This window comes from Dromaius novaehollandiae, chromosome 1 (assembly GCF_036370855.1).
Source record: "Dromaius novaehollandiae isolate bDroNov1 chromosome 1, bDroNov1.hap1, whole genome shotgun sequence".
Lineage (NCBI taxonomy): Eukaryota > Metazoa > Chordata > Aves > Casuariiformes > Dromaiidae > Dromaius > Dromaius novaehollandiae.
Window position 1 is genome coordinate 17,607,809 of NC_088098.1, and position 8,773 is coordinate 17,616,581.

Sequence of the window (8,773 nt, forward strand, 5' to 3'; positions counted from 1 at the left end):
TTTTCATGCAGTATCTCAGACACTAAGTGATTTGTTCTTTTCTCTCTAGAAAATAATTTGATAACTGGCTTTCTTCCAAAAGTATGAGCATTATAATGTGGGAACTCAACCTGTTAAACATGGGAGGGAGTGGATAATTGTTGTTGTAGGTGTTAAAATACCAAGTCATTTATATTTATTCATGTTTGTTTCCGGCGACTCTTACCTCAACAAATTTGGCAAACCTCTCCACTTAGCCCCCATCTCCATCATTTACAGACTAGTGGAATTCAACAGCTCCATGTGTTACCATACACAGACAGCACTACAATGTTGTCTTTTCAAGAATGCCTTATTTAAGTAGAATAGGGATTACTCTTCTTTGCCTGGGATATGGTTCCCTGAGAAATCCCAGTTGGCTGATGTCCCCATAGCATAGTGAAGCAAATCTAAGGCACACAAGCCAGGTAGTTAAACTGCTGTCAATGGCAGTGTGTGAGGAAGTAGTAGCTGAAAAAATTATTCTCTCTTAAGCATACTAGCACTTAAACAACATCAAGTAATCCCATGGCTTTGAAAAATAATTCCTTTTCTTCTGGAGTTCTGGTTTCAGTGAGTCAAGTTTAATTTGTCCACACAATCTCAGTGACAGAGAGATTTAATAGTTAAATAAAGCCCTTTGTATGATAGCATTTGTAGATTATTTCTAAACTATAACACATTTAGCTGAATTCCTTATTTTAAACAAAATGCCTTATATTAAACTAAAAGGCATTTCAGGAAACTTGGTACATTTTCTTTAAGTTCTGGCTGATATTTTTGGGAGCACTATTTTTTGGAAAATCTTATTTTTTATAGGTAATTAGCACACATATATATAGTAAAAATTGCATGTTTGCAGCCTGCTTCTAGAAAACACAATTCAGCCAATAATTTCAGCATTTCAATACCTTTTGCAATCTTCCTTTATTTTCTTAAAATCTCCTATCTGCCTGCAATCTTCCTCCAATGTTGGAAGATTCAGACATTTGGACAAGCAAATGGCATACCAGTTTTACTCCTTGCACAATTCCAAGGAAGACAGAGACAGACCCACCCTCATGAACTTATTTGCATGACCATGGACAAGATTTCAATGTAATTGGTTTGCTCAAATCATACTAGCAGGAAATACAGACAAAAAAATGCAAAGAATGAAGTCAGCTGCAGCCTTATCTAAAATCATCTCTTGCATGTTGTCTGTTCTCTTTCTGAAAGTCTGTAAATCCTGGGAAAAAGAGGAAGAGCTAGAGGAAGTGGCATTAATATAGGGCCCCACAGTTAGAAGTTGTAAATATCTTAAGATGCTCTTAAGGCATATGCACTGTAACACTACCTTTATATATATATATTTAATAAAGGACTGAAGAATACCCCGAGGTTAGGTGCACTCCCTTAAGCAGTGCATGGAAGCACTTTTTTTGAAGTTGAAGCAATTTTTACAGAGATGCCTTTTGCAGGATGATGTCACAAATATTTGCTTAAGAGTCTGCGTATGAGAACTGATTCCCAAATGTCTGCATTTTGAAAGAGTATTGCATAATTTAACAAAGAATTATCCAATACTCTGTAGTTTTGGTGGGGCGAGACTAGCACATTCACATTTAAAAAAGAACCTCCTATACAACTATTTCTACTGAAGGTTTGTCATCTTGTACACGCAATATCATTTCATTGCTTTTGAAGCCTATTACTAATTTAATAACACATGAGAGAGTAAAATTATATTCAAAATGCTCAACACAACAAATTTCAACAGCTGTGTGCAAGAAACTTTGTAAACATGGTAAGTTTACAAAAAGCTTTAAGGATATCAATATTCTCCAGTTTTAGCCAATTTTAGCCATTTCAGATTTCCTCATTACAAGCAGCTAATAGTGAAAAAAATTGTTCAAAGGAGAGAGTGGAAAGAAACAAAGAACAAGTTATACCATTTGCTTTAAATGAAAATATAGCTTTTCCAAAAATTAAAGTTATGATGCCACAGTCAAGAAATGACAAAACAGAAAGCTATATAAGGAAAAAATCTTGCAGAAAACATAAAATCTGATTTTTGAAGTTTGAGTCATAACAAATATGTTCATATAAGCCAAATAAGATTTCTGGCAAACTTAATTCTGCTACTTTCCAGCTAAATAGGCTGTCATCCAATGTGAGGTTTTAATGTGCACCTCACTCTCTACTATGTTAGATAGGTGGCTTGCTGGATGAGTAAGACAATATCAAACTCTTGGTGTTTCTACAGTACCTAGAAGTTATAGAATAGGATTTCCTCATACTAGGATCCTGATGCTTTCCACAGTTGATCTTTTTGTTTCTGTCTGTCCCTAGCTTCTATGCTTGATTCATCTCCCTGCTCATATCTTCTCTTGAACCTCCTGGACATTTTTTTTTCTTCTTATTCCTATCACTCAGCTTTCTGCCCTATGGATTTAACTCACTCACCCTTTCACCCAATCAGTCTCCAATTAGAGCAGGTGTTCAGTGTTGATTTTTCCTTAGCAGGCAATAAGCAGGGTAGCAAGAAAAGAATTATCTTATATCAGCTTCCTTGTACCTGAATCCCACAACTGCTTTTCCTCAACTAACCCTCAGATATTGCCTAACTGTCTGGGAAAAACTAGAAGCCCTTTCTGTCTTGGACATTGCTGTGAAAAATATCTGAAATATTTTTGGTAAAATTTCCCATCACTGAAATGGTCACCATAAACAGTCAAAGTTTGGCAATGTTATAAAGAACTGAAAATGAGGCTTCATAATAGGAAGACTCAAGCTCATCATTTATACAAGATGACAGTTCAACACATGGTATTGTTCTGTTGCATGAACCACAAACTAAATTTTAGCAGCTATTGTTTGAATGAGAAAATGAAGGAGAGTGTAAAGGATGTTCCCCCCATGATATACCTGCCCAGCTTGCAGGCAGAATCTCAGCCATTTATCTGGGGGGGCCTAAGGTGCAGCGGAGCCTGTGGCGCAGTCAGACGACGTTCTTCCCCGGCTGTCTGGAAGGCCAGCGATCTCAGTGGGACAAGAACACAAATTAAAATGGGTGCTCTGTGTGTTTTCAGACCTGTGTCTTATGAGAGAGCCATTAATAGCCCACCTGTGTAATGCCATAATGCTGACACAGATGCAAACTATTTCTGTTCGTAAAGATTTTGAAAATGAAAACCCTTCTGAAGAAATAAAGGAGATACATGAGTGCCACTCCTTGTTCTTTAGGCCTGAAACTGTTATCTAATTACAAAAACAGTGTATGTACCAGACATCCATGTCATACGCTCTCTTTGGATGAATAGCTACAAATTTGCATAGTTATAAGCATTTTATTCTTACCCAGTTTCCTGTGTTTAAGCTTTCTGCTTAAAAATGCCTTTTTAAGATTTTGTTTTCTTCTTGTGGACATTAGTGGAATGCACATAAATTCTAATGGGAGAGTGTTGTCAGTAAATACAGGGCATTGAGGGCTTGAGACTGGTGCCTTAATGGTTTCGGCCAAAATCCATAGTGTCAAGTGATTCAGAAGAGAGATATAATCAATAATCTGTCAGCATAAAACCGATTGCCGTTTTCTCCATCACAGTGTAGCTCAGAAGACACACAAGAGACAGCTGTGCTTTGTGTAATGTTTTCGGTGTAATATAGAAGGCTTACTGAGACCTTCATTCTAAGGGGGAAATTAATTTGCGATGCATTGAAAGGCAGGGTAAGACGAAGTTGAATTTTTCAATGTTGTTGTCATTTACGTATCTTTAATACAGGTCAGCAGCTAAGTTCTAAAGTATCTAATGCCCGCTCTCACAGCTGTGGATAGTTTACAGAGGGATGTGTCCTTGACTTCCAGATGCTGTGTGGAGCTGAACAGGCATTGGTTTTTTTTTACAGCAAATTTATCAATGGGGCCCAGGTCCCTTTTAATGATATTACAAAACTTACAAGTGATCACTGACATTTGATGACTTTATCATTAGGGTTAATATTAGACATCATTTTTGATAAAGTCTCCCTTCAGCACAAAAATAAAATTAAGCATTCTGTAATCTGCTGTATCAAGCATGTCTACACACTTTAAAGGTCTATTGACTAGGCATCTATAAAATTTTGCCACTGAAATGGTTAGGCAATGAGAAATATTATTAATTCTATTAGGGAAGAAGAACCTTCAGAGTTAAGCTAACCTGAACCTTCAACTGGCAACAAAATTCCAAACCTCATTATTTTTCATTTGAATCAATGGCTCTTTCAACATAATTTAACAATGCAAGGGAAATTCAGACATGCAGCTTCGCTAAGACCAAATATGCATGTTCTTAACAGTGCCATTTTTTTTTTTACTCATGGAATATTATTCTTGGGGAGAACTGGGCAGCTGTGGAGAGTTTGCAGTACATTATTTTCATGGGACGTGAGGACCAAGGGGATGGTTTGAAGGGGAAAGATATTATGGGAAGAGTGGCATGGAATCTAGGCTGGAGACTAGAAAAGGTGAGATGTTTGTGAAAGTAGTTAAAAGGTATTTTGCCATGTGAGGAAATTCCACTGGTTTGAGGTGGACTACACAGCAGAGTGAGGAAATATTTTGGAAGGAGACATATGACAAAGTACCTCATCTACCTTTGATTTTGCAAACTGCATCTGTCCCTTCTCTCTTTTCTCCAGATATTGTTTGCAGTTCCTACTGATTTTGTCAGATCTGCCACTAGACATGAAAGCACCTAGGGGCCTGGAATGTCTTTGTCTGTGTGTTTCCCAAAGGGCATTCTGAGCATTGTTCATAAATAATACATCTGTATAGTCTGCACACTACAGTCTGACCCAACATAAGTTCTTCTTTCTTCAGAAAAGAATCACTGAAGATATGTGTACGTACGTGCTAAATTCTCTTATCTAAGAAATATGAGGAGACTCCTTTCATGCTGGGTAGATTTGTAGTCACCTCAGCTGTCAGTGAATAGCTGGAATTCCGGCCGAAGCAGTGACCTGCCACGCCAGCATTCCAGCATACACAGGCGGGCCTTGTGTCTGAACTGCTATATTGGGCCTTTGAAATACTGGGCTGCAGCTGCTTTTCTAAAGTATGGACAAAACTTAAGTCAACAAGAAACTGAAACTATACAAGCAATTCAAAAAATGAGTCTGAAAACCAAGTGAGCAACTTGTATGCTCTAGCCTAGCCAGAAGTGATGCAGAACCTCACAAAAATAGACAGTAAAAGAAGTAAACCAAATAGTAATGTAGTAGTAATAATAAGTCCTGCTAAAGTATAGATAGATACTATTAAAAAAATTACATGTGATTGCAAGCAATATATATAAATGCATTCTTAATTTTTTTGTACATGTTTAAAAATCAAAAAACAAATAGAAAAATATGTAGTCTTCCACAATGCTTAAAATTATGCACATTACAGATGAATTAGAGATTATGTATTCTGGCTTCATTTTAAGTAAGAATTACTTGATCCTCTTCCTGAGTCATTGAGGTTTGGGTGACTCCAGATTCAGTCTGACACCCTGAATGACATTGAAAGTTACACGATTAGGTCAAATCTGGTAATTTGTCTCGTGTAGAAATGAGTGTTCAGGAAACCATGGGTGTGTCTGAACACTGGCATCCATATGTCAGGATGGTCTAACTTTCTCAACATGATTCTTAGGGCTGGATTACAGAATGGGAGGAACACTTCGCCCGCTGCGTCAGCTTCATAGTTTTAAACATTTCCTGACATGACATATTACTGACCACCAGATTTGTGTTGGTGGAACATCGCTCTTTCCCTTCTCTGCCATTACAGTATTGTAGGTCACACCCTTTAAAGGAAGTGAAAAATCACAAATGCTAGAAACTACCCTATGTGTCTGAAAAACTGCAAAGGAAGAAATAAAACATACTGTGCAGAACCTTTAGTTTCTGTTTCTCCCTATGATCGAACTTTCTGTCCCATAAAGTAACCGCCCGTGAAGATAAAAACCTTTCTGTGTTCTGTAAACCTTTTTATGTAGATTGTAAGACAGGATGATGTGTTTTTTCCGTATGCACAAAGAAGAAAAAAATCTCTTGACCCTTTCTTTATAAATGTGCTCCGCACGATTGTGTGGACAATCAAATGTGTGTGTTTGACTTAAGTATCTCTTCATGATCTAATTATATTCTTTCGGAATTTATTAAATAAAGGCAGAAGCAAACACCCAAACCCTTTTTTGTACCACATGGCTACTTGGTAGGTCATGGTTGGTGGCTGAGAGACCTGACAATCTGTATGTTCTCTCCCAGACAACACAACTGAAGAGCTGCTTTAATTGCACCAGCCTTCTGACAGCCCCCTACAGGAAATTAATTGGGTGGGGAAGCGCAGCATTAGGCTTACCCTTTCCAGGGTCCTTAAACCCCAGAAGGCAGCTATGTCTGGAGTAGCATCAGAATAACCTTCAAGGTAACCCTGTAAGTGGTGTTCCAGGCTGGGATTCCCCTATACCAGGGAAATTCCATATATGGCCTAAATCAGCTTAAAGGTCTTCTGGGATGGACCATTGCTCTGGTAGATAGTGCAGATGACCTGTGTCATGGTCCTGAATTTGATCTAAACATACATCTACTTCTTTTTTTATAGAGTGACATTATATACTAAACAAAGAATAGCACCAACTAAGGTAAATAGGTTAATACTTTAAAATGTACTGTACAGTTTAAATTGATTGGAATTCCATGCCCAAATAGGAAGTGTTTAGAGAATTATACAATTGGTAACCTGACTTGGATAGCAATTATGACTGCAAAATGTCAAGGAGGATTAGCAAAGCTGTAAAGGAATGGCAATAGCAAATCTGGTGTTTTAGATTGGTAATTTACCCATGTAAATTAGATACATTTCATAAAAAGGCATACAGCGTGGACTGTGTTTTTGAATAACAAAAAAACCAGTTGTTTCATGGCACAATTACTCAGAGAATTTACAAGAGTAGAAATAATCCTTGATTTGCTTCAATGCAGTGCAGAGACTTCGTTCAAGAGGTAACTATTAAAGAACCATTCTGTAATAGTGACTGTAACATACCAAATTCATTATCTCTGTTGGAAGAAAGAAGACATATAAAAATCTAACACAGTATTGCTTACCTTCAAAAAAAGAGAATATATTAAAATGAGAAGGCGAATTACAAAGAAATTTAAAGTAGCAGCTAGAAGAGTAAAACTGAGACTGCTTACAGTTACCTGATTAGAGATTCAGGGCACATGCATATCCTTGATTATAAAAAGCACACAAAAAACAAACTCTAAAGTATCAAACACAAAAACAGTGATGTTTAATGGCAAACTAACAGAGACTATTAGAAGAAAAAGGACATTATTTTAAAAATAGATATGGTGTTAAAATTAAAAAAAGAAAGAGAAACAGAAACAGTGGCAAATTAAAAGTAAAATCTTAGGAAGTCAGGCTGAAAAGATTTTGAGGAACAACTTGCTGAACTAAAAAATAATTTTTCAAAGGCATCAGAAGCTTAGTTATGAATGGAGAACAAAAAGAACTAGGGCTCTTCAGTTTGGTAAAAAAAAATGACAGAGGCTATAAGAGAAATGAATGAATAGGAAGCAAGTATTCACCATTTTCCATGAGTATTAGGGGCATCCAATAATATAATCAGGCTGCAAATTTTAATACAATGCATAATGAAATTATAAAATGCTTTTCCACATGATGTTGGTAAAGAGAAAAATACAAAGAGATTCAGGAAACAATTAGTCAAATTCGTGGTAAAAGATCCACTGATGTCAGTTGAAGACAATGGTCTGCATGCAATCACTAGCTCAGGAAGTTCTTAAACCATTGTTAGCTGGAAGTCATAGGAGCAGAGAAAGAAGAGAATCATTCTGTGTAATCGCACTATTTTGTATATGTTTTTCCTGAATGTCCATTATTGACTCTTTTTTAGAGATAGAGGGTCCTGTATTTGGGTTGGACCCAGTACAACTGTTCTTGAGTTATTAAGTCAAAAATAAATAGCATGGAGTAAAATACAAGTGTGTTTCTGAAGTGCTGCGATAAATTTATTTCTCTTTGTTAAAAAAAAAAGAAAAAAAACAACCGAAAGACCCAGACGATATTTATATAGCCAAAGAGACAAAAGAGTGTTGTAATTTGCAACTTCCATGGAATATAACCATATTAACCTGAGCTATGATATTTAATCTAAATCATAAATGTTGTTTTCTAACCTTCTTAGCATTTTGCATGTGGTGAGACATTGGTCTGCTAGTTGATAATTAACTCTTCTGAAAACTGAGACTAGAGAATTTGTTTTGCAAATTTAATTCCTAGGAAGGCTCTTAGGTGCTGAAATATATGCAGAGGGTTCTCACAAAAATGCTTCTCATTTGTTTTTATGGGTATTAATCCTACTACTTACATTGGTGTCATGTATTTTAGAACTTGTTTAGGACTGAGAATGTTTTTGGCACTTCATGAACCAGAAATGTCAGTTCTCTCAAAGGGAATTAAAGCTGGCATCACTAGTATAGTGGGAAAAAAGGTATAAGGATGTAACATTTGAATATACTTTACCTAAACCTTAGAACACTGTGTTTAAATGTTTTTTTCTCATTTTGCAGAGGTATAAATTGAAACACAATTTTATATTGCTTCAAATCATACAGATAAGTTAGTGAAGCGATAGATAAAATTTAGTAAATACTTCCAAATATCAGCTCTAAGTACAATATATACTTTTTTCCAAGTATCTAGTAAAGTCTAGTG